The sequence below is a fragment of the Ctenocephalides felis genome, unplaced genomic scaffold (assembly GCF_003426905.1).
Source record: "Ctenocephalides felis isolate EL2017-DRISC unplaced genomic scaffold, ASM342690v1 CF-g0.4_SCAFFOLD_00845, whole genome shotgun sequence".
NCBI classification, from domain to species: Eukaryota; Metazoa; Arthropoda; class Insecta; order Siphonaptera; family Pulicidae; genus Ctenocephalides; species Ctenocephalides felis.
The window spans coordinates 19,647,818-19,660,951 of NW_020536999.1; positions in this window are offsets into that span (position 1 = coordinate 19,647,818).

Genomic DNA, 13,134 nt, shown 5'->3' on the forward strand with positions numbered 1-13,134 from the left:
ATTAAAAATTAAATTCTATATAGAGTTTTTTTATAGATATATAAAAGTAATAGAGAAAAATTGTGTAGAGTTATAATCCTAGCATCAGTTGCACATATCAATTATTATTTCCAACCCTCCAGTTCGCCACCCTTGATACACTACCCTGTCATGCCCGACCAGATTTTAAATTGCTTCTATTATGTCGCGCAAGTATGAGATGTTGTATTATCCGTAATGTTACACAAAATTACATGTTTCTGCCCGTAGAAATTATACGAGAGCAGAATATGACATCGTTAACGTTCCTTGTTTCACTAATAAATTGCTAATACTTATTAATAATACCTAGATGCAACCGAGACGAGAGAAAATTAAAATCGATATACCTATTTGAGAGGAAAATTACAATTTATTGTTTCTTTGTAAGTTTTCATTATGAATATGTCGTAGGGTAATTTAACGCAGCTATATTTAAGTAAATTATATCATACTTAAATATATTGAAGAAAATGTTTTGCAAAATATAAATGTTTACAATCGAGTATTTTTTGGTCATTTTTCTATGTTATCAATATTCTTGTATGATTAATTTTTTTAATAAAAAATAAAATTATTAATTTGATTTTCTCTATTTATTCTATTATATTATTTCCCTACTCATTCTCAGTCAATTCGACTAAATGCAAAAAAAAAAAATAGCATAAAAAATTGATCTCCAAGAAAAAAATCTTAAGTTTTAACTTCAGAATATAGGTCAGAGCAATTTCATTAATTATTAATTAGAGATTTCAACATTACTTGAAAGAAGTTTGTGAAAACGTGGAGAAAAGAGATATCCACACTCACTTTAATATGAATTAAAAATGCGCATTGGAGAATTTTCAAGGTTTGATAAAAAAAATTAATTTGTGCTTACATATATAAGTGCATTAATATTGAAAAAGGTTTGATATAGAGTGAAGGAAAAAACAAGGTGAAAACATAAAGAAGAGGCGCCACATAAATATCAATGATCAAGGAAAAAATATATTTAAATAAATTACATAGTTTTTAGAAAATTAGACAAAAATAATTAGGAAACATTAGGGAAAACTTGATGAAATTCAGAGAAAAATGTTCACAAAAGACGATAATTGATCAGTTATTGATCAGGTTAAAAATGATTAATGATACTGTAAAGTGTGGTGGAAACGTGAAAATTGAGGCTTGCATTTAAGAGTTTTCAAAACGCATTTTAAAAAAATAAATAAAATTGATTCAGTACATTAAGAAGTATGAGTCAGAGTTGCACAATCCTTGCTGAAATTATTTTTTTACGCAAAATTGAGATTTTTTAAAAGCTCAAAAAATCTCAATATAAATTTATTCAAAACGTTCGCTAACATTCGAAATCCAGTTGAAAAATAATCTAATTTTTTTTTTAATGTAAATTTGAGCTTTTCCATAAGCTCAAAAAATCTGAATTGTAATTCATTCAGAACATTCATTGAAAAATTGAGATAAAAATGGATGTAATTTGATAAAATTATTTTTTTTAATGTAAAATTGAGCATTTTCATAAGCTCAAAAAATCTCAATCGAATTTCATTCAAAACGTTCAATGACAGAATTAGAGTTGAAAAATGATGTAATTTGATAAAAAAATTAACGTAAAACTAAGCATCCTCATAAGCTGAAAAAAATTAGATCTTCAGCCAAAGTCGTTCACTGACAGAAATCGAGATGAAAAATTATATACTAATATTTTTTACGAAATAGGGAATTGTGGTAAGTTATTGAAAATTTAGGTTCATGTGTTTTTGATATTCACATTATAAAAAAAATAAAAATTGACCCAAAAAAATACAAAAGAAATTTTCGGTGCGGTCAACCCTTACGGTTTCATAAAAAATATGCAAAAACCTCACCGCGGATATACTTTAAGTTTTCCAAACTTTTGGTCGTATTATGTTTTATGAATGCATAAGACATACGTACATACAGACTTACATCCATTTATATATAGATAAATGGTAATTTGAATAAAATAATTTTTCAACTATGCAAAAACCTAATCCAACTCTGCTGGAGAACGAAAACGAGTTTATTTCATGTAGTATATTATTTTTAAATTAGCTAGATGTTTTTTGTGTAATTACAATATATAAATAAAAACATGTGACTATAAATATTTAGCTGCAAAACTAGAGTCGCTATATAAAATCCATTATTTCACAAGCCATTATATTCTCCAGGAGCCAAAACTAAGTACTTTCCAAGTTCCGTTCCACCCACATACTCGTATATATCATGTCAAAGCAACTCATCAAAATTACATTTTAAACAACCTTATACATTTTCAATTGTCGTCATGTTTTATAAACGAAAACATCCGAAAAACTGCACACGAACAAAACGTTGTTTTCCGGGAAAACGGGAAAAGTTATTTCAGCCGGATTTTCGACATTTTTCTTTAAACTCCGCAGTCAAATTACATGTTCCAAAAGTTGTAGGATACAGGACTGGCTGTCACACAATGTTTTTTAAAGTATGATATATTATACGACCGACGCATATTTCCTAACATATGACAATAAACGATATGAGGAAACAGAGGAAAAGCATTTTCAGGAAAAGTTTCAGAATAAACTTGAAATATCTGTAAAAAGTAAATGAGGAAGGAACCGATGGAAAGGATAAATTATCACGTTTGTAGGTGGATCATGATGGTTAACGTTATCGTTGTGAATGACAACTTTTTTCAAGCAAAATAAAATCCTAACTGACGCCTACAGATTGATCTATTTCTTTAGGTTTTTATCTTTAACGCCAGAGGTAATTAATAGACAATTATAAATAATATTCCGACATTGTCAATATTGTGGCCAATAAAGCACTGGAAAGACCAATAATGAATTTTTTTTCATCAATAGATAATTATAAATATTCCAGATTCGTCAATATTGTGGTCCAGGATCCGATAAAGTACTGAAAAGACTAATAATAAATTTTTCTTTCATCAATAGATAATTATAAATATTCGTCTATATATATATATATATATATATATATACTGACGAACCTATATATATATATATATATATATATATATATATATATATACTGACGAACCTATATATATATATATATATATATATATATATATATATATATATATACTGACGAATATATATATATATATATATATATATATATATAGGTTCGTCAGTATTGTGGTCCAGGATCTAATAAAGTACTGGAAAGACCAATAATAAACTTTTCCTAAACTCGAGGAAGTATCAGCATATAATGCTCAAGTCTATTACTGTAGTTTTATCATCTATATATTCTCTATCTAATTTCCATTTTTAATAACTCAAAACTTGAAATATTTCAAACTAGAAAAAAAGGATATAAATAAAAAAATGCTAAAACGGACATTTTAGTTTACATACATGGTCTGCTTGCTGCAATCTTCTACTAAACTTACTTTTATAAAATTTATACTTATATTTTTTTACACTTTTGAACAAGTCTAGCAGAAGTTTCTTAAATTTAAAAAAAATCTAAGAAAAACAATTCTTTCATATAAAAATATAAGAGCATTATAAAATATATATAAGTACTGTCAAAATATGGGCAAAAAGGAGTATACTCTTCGAATTCGAGCTACTGAAAGTTGTATTTACTAAACAATTTAAAAAAAAAATGCAATTTTCTGTTACCATATGACAAAAAATGTATTATATATATATATATATATATATATATATATATATATACAAATTTCCAAGTATCTCCATTACTTCTCAGCACGTATTTTCGCAAAACTTTCCGGAAAACTTGAAGAAACTTTTCGTCAAAACAAACGCGACCGCGATATCGATGCAGTAATTAGTATGTGTTTGTAAAATCTAATTATTTTCGAATTTCTGATACTTAAAATTAAATTTTCGGAAATTAAGTAGTAGAAATTAAAATACTGAATTTGAGAAGTAGGTACTTTGCAAAACATTATCAGGAAAATGGATTAATATAATAAATAATAAAGGTGAAGATATATAAAACATATGTTTTATAGCAATGAAAAGTACGATTTGTTTTATTCCTATAATAATGACAAAAATAACAGATTTTGACAAAAATAACAAACTCAACCGAAGATGATGATTTTATTATCTAGAAAATTATGCATGATATTTTAATTTTTGTGAAAAGTGGCCTTTTTGCAATATGAGTTTTCACTATTTTGTCATAACATGATGAAAATATTTAAATTATGAAAGAAATGCAATCGATTTTGATTTAGATATTCAATTCATAGATCAGCGATATTTCTTGTTATTGCTTCATAGACACATTTTTTTAAGATTGATCAAGATTTTTCGAAACTATTTTACCATTTAACAATCTTCATCGCCAACTTTTATGAAATCTGCCAACATACTTTAGTATATTTTTCGTCTCAAAATCGGCCGATTTTGAATAAATTTGAATTCATAGCTCAACAAAAAGTCTTAATCCTTAAAAACTTGCAGCAATTGTGTGATTATTTTTTGCTATGGTCCTAGATATGCTATTTACAGTTACGGTTCCAAAGTTTAAACAAACAAAAGTAATGAAAATTAACAACAATAACCGGAAAACGGTAATTGTGGTTAATTTTTCACCAAAGCTCTAGGATGCATTTAAAAGCTCATAGTTAACAAACAACGTGAAATTTTCTTTTTTTTTCAAGGCAGTTAGTAACGCTGAGTCCTGGGACACCTTATAATTTTTCACCAAAGCTCTAGGATGCATTTAAAAGCTCATAGTTAACAAACAACGTGAAATTTTCTTTTTTTTTCAAGGCAGTTAGTAACGCTGAGTCCTGGGACACCTTATATATTTATATTTGTCAAAATATCGTTTAAGTTATATATCATAAATAAAATTTGGATGCATCCCAGCTCTTGACTATAGATGAAATAGCTGTCAGTAGTTAGAAGTGCTGCACTTATATCTCCAAAGTATTTTCTATATAAAATTAAATAATATTTATAATTATTAACATTCGACTTAAGCCAACCTTTATAATAAACATGTTACAAAATTATATGCAAATCGTTTACAATTTCCAGCATAAGTATAATTGAATTACGACACGCCATTAAACACGAAAGGGACTGCCCTCACTTGTTGTAAAGCAAAATAGCGCGTTGGCACGTGAAGTCTTAGCGAAAAAAAGTTTTGATTAAAATATATAACACTTTTTATTTTGTATTCCATATATTTTTCACACCCGACTCGGTATTTATTAATCTGGCCGTAAATCAGCGAAACGCATAAAAACGAGCGGAATGAAAATCCATTAGGCATATATACATATATATACTTATTAGGGGGAGAGCTGATAAGGAAAATGTAAATAATAAATGTAATTTTGCTTGTTAATTTGTAAAGTAATTTAACGCTATCAATATAAATAATATATTACATTATTAACAGATACTTTGCAGATGTGATGGAGATAAAGCATTCATTTTCATTGTGATGGAGAATGACAGGAATGCTATAGCATTCAAATTTTAATGTTCTGAATTTAATTTTATATAACCTTATGTTTTTATAATTATTATGCTTGTCAAGGTAAAAACTAACATATGCTTTGATGTGGTCAATAATTAACTCGGGCAAACACGTTGCGTAAAATAGAAGCGTAATACTTGACGTGGATGCTATAGCATTCACTGTATATAACGATTGGAATACGATAATAAGACTATCCTTATAAAATGATAATGGTCAATTTTTGCACATTGCTACAACATTGAGTGAAATAGAAGCGTAATCTTTGACGTAGATGCTATAGCATTCATAGTATATAACGATTAAAATACGATGATAAAACTATCCTCATAAAATGACATTAGTTAATTTTTGCACATTGCCTGAAATAGAAGCGTAATACTTGAAGTGGATGCTATACCATTCAACGTATATAAACGATTAAAGATACAATGATGAGACTATCCTTATAAATTGACGTGAAATAGAAGCGTAATCTTCGACGTGGATGCTATAGCATTCATCGTATATGACGAATAAAATACGATGATGAACTAACCCCTATAAATAGTGTACTCGTATAATCAAATAATGTATATCACATCAATTTAAATTAAAATTGACGATGGTCACTTCGCACTTTGCTGAAACTTTGCGTTAAATAGAAACGTAAAACTTGATGTGGATGCTGTAGCATTCATCGTATAAACGATTAAAATACGATAAGGAGAATCTCCTTATAATAGAGAGACTATCCCTATAAAATGACGTTGGTCCTTTTTGCACCTTCCTGAAACATTGCGCAAAACAGAACCGTAATCCTTAAGGTGGATGCTATAGCATTCATCGCATTTATCGATTAAAATATGAAGATGAAACTATCCTTATAATTAGTGTATATTCAAATATTGGATGTTACAAACAATTTAAATTAAAATGACGATTGTAAACTTTTGCAGCTTGCTGAAACTTTGCGTAAAATAGAAGCATAATACATGACGTGGATGCTATAGCATTCATCGTAAATATCAATTAAAATACGATGATGAAACTATCCTAATAAATAGTTTAATTTCAATTTAAATTAAAATGAAAATGGTCAATTTTTGCTCCTTGCTGAAGCGTGAAATAGAAGCGTAATACTTCACGTGGATGCTATAGCATTCATTGTATATAACGATTAAAATACAATAATGAGACTATCCTTTTAAAATGACGCTGGTCAATTTTTACACCTTGCTGAAACATTGCGTGAAATAGAAGCGTAAACTTGACGTGAATGCTATAGCATTCATCGTATTTAACGATTAAAATACGATGATCAGACTATTCTTATAAATAGAGACTAGCCTTATAAAATGAAGATGGTCAATTTTTGCACCTTGCGGAAACATTGCGTGAAATAGAAGCGTAATCCTTGACGTAGATGCTATAGCATTCAACGTATTTAACGATTAAAATACGATGATAAGACTATTCTTATAAGTTGACTATGGTCAATTTTAATTCCAATCGGGTTAATTAATATTTGGTGACACAGATTGATTGTGCAAATAAAATAAAACTAAACTAAATAAAATATGTCAATATGCAGACGTTTAGATGATGTCATTTAAAACTAAGTACATACTTACTTACTGAGCAAAACCTTTCTAATTAATAAAGAACAATTAATAAAGAAAAATTGATAATTATATCTGTGTATATTATTGTCGTGACAAAAATTAGAATAAAGATGTTAAAATATATAATGGGTACACCAAACAATCATGTGATCCAAGTCTATTCGGGCATAAATATTATGTATATTTTTTATATATCATATATTTTCCTTTAGCGAGGAGAGCATGTGTTCGGAGTTCACAAACTTTTCGAAGAAATATCCGATTATGTTCAGGTGGCACGCGAAAACATTATATGGTAATTCGAATCCTATTGCCGAAGCCGATACTTACACGAGAATGGGTTCAAAAATGGAAAAAATGGAAAAAATTGGCCATTTTTCTCGCCTGAAAACGACATCGTAGTACATGGTTTAAATTGTATTGTAAATCTCATGAATTTATAAATAAATCAAGTGAAATACATTAACAAATATGGGAAGTTAGATGAATAGAATATATCGTTGAACACAAAAAAATCATTAATATATATTTTAAAAGAATCTGGATTACTTACATGCACTAAATATGATGCTGGAGAACTAGCCTGCATGACATCTGAAACAACAGAAAAAAATATATTAAACATGGAAATTGTACATTTCAATATTAACACATTTAATCACCCCGATAATATTGAAAAAAATTACATGGGCTTTAAATCGCTCATACCTAGAACAACTATTTTTTAAGTCACACATATTTGACTGACATGTTTCTTCTTTAAAACATTTATTGCATTGTACCAAATGACGTTTGTCAGACATATATGACTGACCCTGTTTATATACAATTTTTTAGCGTCAGACACATACGACTGACATATTAGTAACTATTATATTAATTTCCCGTAGAATAAATTATAGTAATCGCAAAGGAATTGAAAATGCAAATTTTTGCATATATTCAAGCGCACGAATCAACCGATTTGATTGATTAAAAAAACATTCAATTTCTATTGATGAGAAGACATGCTGATTAGTTTTTCGTGGAGACAGGTCCAACCGTTTCGAAGATACGGGGCAAAAAGTGCCAAAAATGGTAATTCAGTGTTTGAGAGAACGGAGTTTACGATTTGAATGATTCGAAAAACATTTTACTTGTATTGACGAAATGAAGAAATGATGGAATCTTTGTAAGGCAGGTCTAGCAGTTTTGGAGATACAGAAAAAAAATGAAAAAAAAAAAACGATATTTGGCGGTCAAAAATGATCGTTAGACATATGCACATCAAATTTATCAATTGCAAATTTCAAAATTTTCAGAATTTTTTTTTTTAAATATAGAAAGGTTTATACTTCAAATATGAATTTTAAATTTACGATTTAGTTTGAAAATGTATATATTTCAAATGCGTTATTCTAATCGTAAGAAATATATCCTCAGATGGATTTATTAGGCGCCTATTGCTAATGTAAACATTCTCAAGTGCTTTGATCGATAAGATCGTCACAGTATATTTTATGAAGTATAAAATATACAGTGTATATAATTATCTATTTGGACACGTTTAAAACGATTGTTAATAATCATTGACCAATATTTATGGATTACTGATTTTTTCCCCTCGAACACTTAAAGTACGGGGGAAGTTTGAGCAATTTGCCTTAAGACACGATGCCATATACGCTTCAATTAATGCTTTTAATTAATGCTTATACACAATTTTACTTTATTTTGGAAAGAATAATTCAAACTATTTAAATATTTTGTTTAAAATTAAACAAGATTTAAAGTAATCTGTAAACACTACCACTCGAGACAATGATTAATAAATTTTATTTTATTAACTTATTTTGTTACTGATGTAATTTTTCCTATACCGAATTTAAATAAATTTTTCAGTTGAAAATTACTAAGTCTACGTACGTTTATACAACAGTTCTATCACTTATTTTTTGTGAGTTCAACATTACGGTTTGTTTTTTATGCCAAAAAAGACTTCTCCAATTTCCACTCCAGCAATAGTCTATAATCGAAAGAAATCAATAACCTGTAAACGGCTTTCCCTGTAAACGCTTTTAGCAATTTGTAAACCCTTAATTGAATTGAATTCTTATTTATCACCCATTCGAGAACCAATTTTTCATTCCCAACAGGCTGTTAATTTATGTTATAAATTCCTTCCATTCCATTCGGATCTATTTACATTGCAAATCGAAAATACTACCGGCGTTGTCGGAAATGACAAGTTTGCGGTCGGCCTGAAATATCCTCAAATATCCTGAAATATCCTAAAATACGTTAATCCTGGTACATGATTATTCGAAAGCTCCATGTGTCGGTATAAAACAATGAACGGCTTGGCGTGAACAAACGATGGACGACCGAAACTGGCAGACACGATTCGGTGGTCGGAATTTATCATTTGCCTCCCTTTAAAAAGGACTCATATGTTGGAAAATGACAGAAGTGGACTAAGGGAGGATTGATTTTTATTTGGTATTTTGGCAAAAAATTAAGAAAATTTATTTTACCGTTTTTATTTACTATCAACAGATTTGGATTGAACTGCGCAACCTTATATGGGAAGAGAAGTAGTTTTGGAAAAACTTCTCAGTTTAGCCAAGATACTTGCTGAATTTTCCAAAAGTTATTTATATAACAGATTGAACAAAAAATAAATAGAAGGAGGATAGTAAAGGTCATCAAAAAGAGTTCTGAACCACATGCAAAAATTCAATGTTTATAAGTTAAATGAAAAAATTATATTCCATAGTCAATTACTAATTGGAGCAATTTATACCATTTTTCATAGTCAATCACTCATAGAGACAATTTTTATTTTTTTAGATAGTACTTTTTTAAATGGTTAATATATCTATATTTAACAGGTTATTATTATTTAATTTATCTAATGCTGCCTAAACTAATCATTGTTACAGAAAAAGTATGATTATGCCAAATCAACCAAAGCAATTTCAGACAAATATACCAATAGATATGAAAAAAGTTTCTGGCTCGTCTGAAACGTGTCCAAAGTGGCAAAACCAACTATCCACTAGAAATTAACCGAAGGTTATTGATTCAATTCAGAAGTCCTGCCGGATAGGTATGGATTATTGAAGACAAAGAGGAAATCCAGATCTACTATAACCTAAAAACCAGAAAAGTTATCAAGTGTGACATTTGGTAAACTTTTAAAACAAAGTACTGTATCCTGTCAAAAACTTATTGGAGCCAGTTCTACCATTTTTCTTTTTAACCCAACTGCTAATATATGAACTAAGATCTAATATACTGCCTGTACCAATCCTATTCACAGAAAAAGTCAATTAGTGCCAAACCAACCAAAGTTTTTGTAGAAAAATATAGCAAATGTTTTAAGTTTATCCAAAACATATCCAAAGTGCTAACCGACTAGCTACTAAAAACCAACAAATTAATGGATAGATATCAACCATCATAGATTGTTAGTACTGCTATAATCTGAAATTCAGAAAATAGTTTTCAACTGCAAGATTTGGTTAACATCGAAAACAAAAAACTGTACTCTGTTAAAAACGCATTGGAGAAATTTCTACCATTTTTCAGATTGTAGCCTAACCGCTGCCAATACTGCCTATATCAATTCTATTCACAGAAAAAATGAAATAGTGCCAAATCAACCAAAACATTTGTAGGTAAATACAACAACAGTTATGACAAACGTTCTGGGATTGTCCAAAACATATCCAAAGTATTGTCAACTAGCTAAAAATTATCCAAAGATTATTATTCCAATTCAGCCGGCTTGCTGGATGATATAGTCATCTGAGGTAATAAAAAATTCTGAAAATAGTGATTCATTGGAGCAATTTTTACTGTTTATTTTCAAATTGTATCCCACCGTTTGATATATCTATATTTGAGAAATTATTAGATCTTTTACTACCTATATAAATCCTATTCACAAAAAAGTCGAATCGTGCCAAATCAACCAAAGGATTTATAGAAAATTTTGAAAATAGATATGACAAACGTTTTGGGCTTGTCCAAACCTTTTCCAAAGTATTGTCAACTAGCTGCTAAAAATTATCCAAAAGTCATTCATTTAATTTGGCAGATTGTACCCCAACGACTAATATATCTGATTTGAACCATTGCCACAACCAATACTACTTATATAAATCCTATTAAAACACAGAAGAAGTCAATACAACCAATACATACAATTTGTGCCAATACAACCAAGTCATTTGTAGGAAAATGTAATAATAGATATGACAAACATCCGAGACTTATCCAAAATATATCCAAAGTACTATCGATTAGCCGCTAAAAATTAACCATGGTTCAGTTCAAATTAGAATTCTTGATGGATGATATGGACCATCGGAGGTTAAAAGTATCTTTACTATAATCCAAGATTCAGGAGATAGTGGTTGTTTAGTTGAAGATCTGGATGACATTTAAAAATGAAAGTCTATGATCATAATTTATAATGTTGGTATTTCCTATTTTTCATTATTTTCCCAATCCCACCCCGGTTCAGTTTTGCTGCGAAAAATAGCATTTCGAGTGAAATATATTAATCGAATTTGAAACTGGATGTTTTATGGGGCCATTAGGTCGCGGCCGAATGCTTTCGTCGATGTATTCGTACTAAAAATTTCTTTTTTAATTTGATTCTATTCGTTTCGGGCAAAAAACAAATTGCGGCCAGGCCGCAGAGAAACAAGTTACGGTCATTTGCTGTTGTTCTTCAACCTAACTTGATAAATAGACGCGGGAATGTTATTGTTTTTCGTGTGTGTCGGGTTTGATTATTTCTATTCGCGCGTTTTTTCAAAATACAAAGCTCGCTTTGTTTGTTTGTATAGCGAGCGCTGATAGAAAGAGAGCTGGAAATAATAAATAATTAAATTTTCTTATTATTAGTTCCATGATTTTTACCAAATGCAAACATTTACATACCTAACTTTCTGATTCAATTCAAATGTCACATGAGTTAAAATATTTTCTAAAGATTTGCACAAGTTTGGTAACAGATCGTTCTTGGATCGTTCTTTCTAGAAGAATTAGAAAATACATTTATATTAATTTTGTCCAATAATAAATTATTTGATGATTGTGACCATACAAGAATTTGTATAAGTTTTCTTGAAATTATTCCCATATATTTTTTACACTTTGATAAAAATGAATCGTGAAGATCATAGTACTGTAAGTTTGTTAAATTTACGTTACAATTGTTTTATGAATATTAAATTCATATTATTTATTTATTTATTTATTTATTTATTTATTTATTTATTTATTTATTTATTTATTTATACGCCAATCGGCTTTATACAGTTTTATAATATTGTTTGCTATAATATTATGTATTGAAATTACAATAAATTAGTTATATTTCCTATTTAAAACCAAAGAGGAATATGTAAAAGTATAAGTTATTAAGGATGAAAAACCAATATATAAAAATTAATATAATAATAATAAATAAATTGCCAATAAGGTCGTTTGAAAATAATTTTTAAGGCAACTCGGTGGTCCTATGCTCTAGTATCATACATTATAAAACAATGATGAATCTTTATATATTCCTTACTAATTTATTTCCTATTTTCCTATTTTTACTAAAAATAAATATTACCTTCCATGAGTTGTGTCTATCAATTTTAGAAGGCAAACTTCTGACTTTACACTAAATTTTCAAGTTAGAAAATAAATTTTAACTATAACAATTTTAGATACATTTGTAAACCATATAGGTACGTTACTAATAAAGTATGGAATAGAATATCATCAATTGATAAGATAACAAATTTGCTAAAAATGGAAATTTTATACAATATTAAAAAGACGACCTATTACTTTTACTAGATCAATTAACAATTTTTTATTCACTTTTTTCTGAGAATCTATTTTGAAATTAGGTGAAGAATATATTGATTAAATTTACCACAAGCTCTATTTCTATTATGATCGTTTCGCTAAATATTTAGGATTCAGTTTTTGCTACTATATTTCTCTTCACACT